Genomic DNA, 6,000 nt, shown 5'->3' on the forward strand with positions numbered 1-6,000 from the left:
CAAGAGGGAGGAGGAGGAGGGGAGACTGCCCTAGGTTACAGACACTCTTGCTCCACTGTCTGTCGCACAGGGCCTGGAGCAGGTTATGGGCTGGATTCGTTGGACTTCCACACAGTGCAAACTGAGCCTTCAGGAGCATGTAGAGTTACCCGAAAGCAAACAGCAAAACCCAAAACACTGTGCAGTTCATCATCACATTATCTAGTCCAACACCCTGTGTAAACTGGCAGTTCAAGTTTTATGCACGTGTTTTATTAAAACATTAATCTTGTTGGTTTGACTGAAGCACAGCCTATGTTTTCCCTAAAACATATCTTCCAGAACTGCATCCCATCTCACTTGGAAGAAAGAAAGTACCAATTAGTGTCACTGAGAATTTTTTTTCAGTKACTCTCTAGTTTCACCTGTTAGACATTTGCTCCACTCACAACTTCACTAAAGAGCTGTTCAGTAACCACTATTGTCTTTTTGATCTGTCTCTTTCTCCTTGCCTAGCTGTTCAGAGTTAACTGATAAAAGTAAGAATTGACAAGGGAGTCCTGCATCTTTGAAGAGATGTTTATTGAGATATCCAGTTTTTCTGATTTCAGAAGAATCATACATCAGATTTTTGTATTTCCTGGTTTTGTTTGTTTGCCTATTGGCCTGTTTTTAATTTTTTCATTAAACCATTGGTCTAAAAGCCCTAAAAAAGCTCTAAGAATGCTTTATCTCTTTGGCATTTACTTGACCTTAATATCCTTGGCTCTATTACAGCAACTGTTGCTGCTTCATCTCAGCATTGCTACTCCTGCTGTTCCACTTGCAGACACTTCCACCAGCTAATGGACAAACCTTGTTTTCAGCATTTGTCCCCAGGGAAACCTGTTTGGATAGGGGGTTTAGCATCTGCTCAAGCCTTGCCATCTGGCTGGATGGCCGTGGGGATGGATCCTGCTTTTTTTTGGCAGGGTAAAGTCACTATTGAGCTCAYAAAGGAGCATAGAGCCTTCCATACTCAATGAAATTCTGAAAAAATTTCAGCGAAGTTCTCCTTAGGGATGAAGCCAACACCCAGCTGACTAAAGGGGATTAAAGGGAGCTGTGAAATCATGGGGTGGACAGGCTGTGGCATCCTGCTCCCTTGTCTAGAGCCAGCTCAAAAGCTGGTACTGCTCTTATACTGCCTGCTAAATCTCTGCTTCACCTCAGCGTGATAGTAGTGACATACAGAAACCAAGACTCCTTACAACTTTTCTTTTAAATCTAACGGACATTTCAAGTAGGTCTTGCACAGATGAAGAGAATAAACTCTTCATCTATAATAACTTTTGGGGGTATTTTGTGCATTGCAATTTATAAATACTTAAAAACCACAAATAGCGCTGTTATTCTCCAGCAATGGAACAGCTGTCTCTCCCCATCAGAGGGAGGGACAAACCACTGCTCCACTCTTCAGACCTCTGTTTTCAACTCAAAGACTGTGACAAATCTTTTGCCATAATGTCCTGCTGGGAGCTCATGCTGACCTGCACGCCCATGGTATCCCTGATGATCCTTCCATCTTTTGTTTTCTGTTCTTAAATCTGTAACTTCTTATTTGGCTGTGTTAAAGTGTATTTCTGTTTCTTTTTCATGTTACCCTCTTGTCTCATCCACATAGGATTGTTTTGCTAATCGTGTATTAACCTCATAATGATTTGCGGTGATTTTTATATTTATTTCAAAACTGCCTGAAGTGTAAAATAGAGTCTGATAGTGGTATCAGTAGAAATCCAATAGAATTGGCCCCTTAAATAATCGGTCTTCACTTATCACCTTTTTTACTGAGAATTGAAATTTAGCCAGTTCTCAATCCCTTCAGTGTGTGCTCAGGGTCATAAGTCAGTATGATATAGTAAAACAAATAAAGGTATTCTGCACCATTTTGCCAGCCAATGTAGAGAACTCAAACAATCACTTTTGTTTGATGATTTTATGCCAAAATATATCGACTGTCGTATTTCATTTTGTGGTTTCATATTTGAATCCCATTTTAGCTTTTTAAAAAGATTAATATAAATAGTTATTAGCAAACTTTGCAAATCAGCACAGTATTTCTGTGCATATCTTTTTCTTCCCGTTACCATCTTTGATTTAGCAGATGTAGCTCCAGGATAACTTTGGGTGCTGGTGATTCATCCACTCACTCCCATCCAAACTCCCTTTGGATCTATAGGACTGGTTAGGTATCTTTGTGTGCAAATATTTTTTTCCTAATCCTGGGCTGATATTTTTAATGCTATTGATGCAGGAATACACTCTGCATAGCTGGAGTAAGTTGGCTGCTGTCAAATCTGTTTCAGCACAGAACAGCTCATAGCAGCATTTACCAGTTACTGTCTTTGGGCTTTTTTTTTTTTTTTTTTTAATGTGTAGATGGCATAAAAAATTGTGCACAATTCTTTAGCAACATCTGGTGAAAGCACCCAGACTTGGTGATCTTTGATAGCTGTGCTCCCTTTATGTATAATATCTGGCTTTTCACTGACAGTAGAGAGAATGGTACCCCAGAAAGGCACATAGTCTAAGTAGTGCTCCACAGTCAGCTGCAAGGAGCGTATTACTTCATTAGAGCTGGCAAATATTGTCCCAGCTTTCCAGGGAAAGCACACATGACTGCTAACTCCAAGACAGACAGTCTATGAGAGCATGTTTATCTTCAGGGGTAATTGAGACAGATTTGCATCCAATGTTTGAGGCCTGTGCAATACCACATCTGCCCTTTCTGAGACAATTTGAGAGGCTCTGTTCTTCCACAGCAGCCTGAGGTTGTCTAGAAGCATTCCTACACAGCAAAGAACAGTACTGGGCAGCTAATCCCTGCAGCACGTAATTTTTTTTTTCTGTTCTGAGACCAAGAATTTGATGAAGTTCATCTGGCTAAAGAACATACTTCTCTCCAAGTTAACTCTTGTGATTTGAAATTTGACTTCAAAATTAAATTTTGCCAACAACTCATCTGTTGCATCTGGCAAGATATTTATTCATGTTCCCTTTGTTTGCTAAACAGGTTTGGCCAAAGTCCTCACTAATTGCTGTGCTGTGATGAGCTTAMTTGCTGTGCTGGGTGAGCTTAAAGTCCCTTTTGTCCCTCTAATACTGTTCAAAGAAAGTATCTGGTGGAAATGGTTATATTTATTTAATCCTGACAAAATTTCAGCGTTAAAGATGCCACAGCTCACCACTCCCTTGCACGTTGAGGTCAGCTGCCCTCTATTAGGTTGCTCTACTCAAACTGCCGGTGTGTCAGTTTTCTTCCATCTTTACTATTTCATCTCTCTCTAACACTGAACTACCCACAGCACATGTAATCCACCAACAAATTGTTCAGGTTTGTGAAAAATTCTTTTTTTACCTCATGGATGCTGCTTCTTAAATTTGGCTTCCTGTCAACGTGAAATGTCCATCCTGATTGAATCCTGCATTTATTGTTTTCTGTGAGTCATTTATGCAATTAATCCTGCTGTGAACTTAGCTATTGTTATTACTTCTGGGCAAGCAAAGATGCAAACACAAACGTCCTTGGCAATGCAAACATTTCTGACATACAAGCTTTTCTTTTTCAGAGTACTCAGGCTGGACAATTGCTTACACAACTTTTTTTTGTCCTCCTCACTTTTGTATCCAAACAGGGACAGCTCCGGCACAAACTTCTCTAGCCACAGCACCTTTGCTGACAACAGCTCACATCCCATTGTGCTTTTCTTTGAAGCATTTCACATCTGTACCTCTGACACAGAGCATTATGCACGACCAGCACATCACGAGATCGCTGTCCTTTGAAGCACTTATTTTTATTTTTAGAGAAGATATATTCTGTTTCATAAGTTGTTGGATCAGCTTAGCACTTACGTTCTTCCTGGCTGGAGGCATTATTGCTCTGCTCCTTTGATACAAAGGACATGGAGATTTGATCTAGTTATCTCTGGTGTGACACAAAAGCAGGGAAAAGGCTTTGTTATAGCATCTTGTAATAGTATTGAATCTACAGCATTTTTAATCTTTTTTTCCATTTTGGGTGTTTTTTGTTTGTTTTTGTTTTTGAGTTTTTTTTTCATTTTGGGCAACATCTAGAATTGGAGTATGACTGCAGATCTGGGCAACTTATAAAAGAATAGCATATGACATCATGTCCCAAAATTATGTCACATATCCACTTGGGTTATCTGGGCCCATATGTCTTCAGTGCTTACTTAGAAACATTCATCTTACTTAGACATTCATCGCTGCTTCACAGTTAAGTTTCATAAATTAGTTGCTCTTTTTCACACTTATAGTAAGAAAAAGCTACATAGTGTAAATCACAGTTTTTAGCATTATGTAGAAAAAAACAAAAACCCACCAACAAACCAGTAGCAAGAGAAACTGAGAAACCCAGGTTTTAGTCCAGTGACAATCATGGAAAAATTACTAATTTGGAAAAATTATATATAAAAAGCAAATCTGTTATGCTGGTCCTTATATGCAGTGACATTCTAGATAAGCTTAGATTTCCTGAAACTGTTTAACTTAACTGTAATGAGATAATGCACTTTATCAACTTTCTAAATAGCATCACTTTTAAATTTTTTTATTTTCTGTATTTGCATTTCTGCTTTTCCCCTTGATATGTGCCTTCATTTCAGAGTCATTCCAGGATGGGGTGTTAGCAAAATTTTTTTTCTTGATGGTATTATCTGACTGTTCAATAAATTCCTCGCACAAAAATAACTCCCAAAATTTCAAGTACATCTCTGCATGCCATCCGTCAAATGAAGACATTGAATGACTGTATACTACCAATTAAATTTTACAACTCACTAACTTATAAATAGCATTGCTCATTTAATCATGACTACCCCTGAAAGTGCAATTACTTCAGTACTCAAATGCTCATAGGAAGAAGCCTACAGAAGTGACTTCCAGAGGGCCAAGTTAAGCAATTCAACTCTGACTTTTTGACCAAAGCAAGACCTCCAGAATCATTGAATCACAGAATTGTCATGGTTGGCAGAGACCTTCAGGATCATCCTGTCCAACTGCCAACCTAGCACTGACCCTGTAACCCCTAAACCCTTTAAAAACACCAGATATTACTGAACCAGTGTGTAAGAATTCTTCGTTGTGGGAAATAGGGCATAACTAATCYTTCAGATATTTTGTGATAAAATCACCCAGCAGCAGTTTCAGATGCTTCATGAATCTGGGCAACCTATTCCATTGACTGACTACCCTGACAGTGAATTTTTTCTTTTCCTAACATCTAATCCGAATCTCTTCTGTCTCAGTTTAAGACCATTTCTTCGAATCCTCGGCAGGCACAGCAGGAGAGACCGGCCTCACCTGGCTACAGCCACCTTTCAGGGAGTCGTTGAGAGTGATGAGGCCCCTTCTGAGCCCTCGCTCCTCCAGCCACCCCCAGCTCCCTCAGCCGCTCCTCATAAGGTTTCCTAGACATTTTACGAGCGATAGCTCCGTTTATATTGATTTTCTGACAAAACCTGGATACATCTTTGGGATTTTGGTTATCTTTTTCTTTCTCCCACCACCCTAATCCCCGCATGGCTGGCACCCCGTGCCATGATAAAGCAAACCCGTGCCTCCACGCAGTCCTCCTTCCTCGCTGAACCATGCCAAGTGTCTCCGAAAACGGGGAGCGGACACGGGAAGGATTTTCGCTACAACAAGAACCCTCATCATGCTGGGACGGCCGGGGAGCTCGGTTCAGAGTGGAGCGGGCGGTGCGGGACCGTGTCTCCCGTGACGGGGCCGTTAGCGCGGGGCCGCAGCTCCCGAGGCAGCTTTTGCATATCCTGGGCGCTCCGGCAGCCGGTGCCCGGCCGTGCCCCGAGTACAGCTCCCCGGAGGCTGGTGCTCGGCCGTGCCTGGAGCGCTTCTGTCGCTGCGGCCGGACTGCATCTCCCGCGGCGCCCCGCGGCGGGGCGGGGCGAGCCGTGCGGCGGAAGGAGTGCCGCTCCCGTCGGCGGCGGGGGCAGCTCT

This window comes from Malurus melanocephalus, unplaced genomic scaffold (genome assembly GCF_030028575.1).
Source record: "Malurus melanocephalus ecotype Western Australia unplaced genomic scaffold, MMel_1.1 scaffold_114, whole genome shotgun sequence".
Lineage (NCBI taxonomy): Eukaryota > Metazoa > Chordata > Aves > Passeriformes > Maluridae > Malurus > Malurus melanocephalus.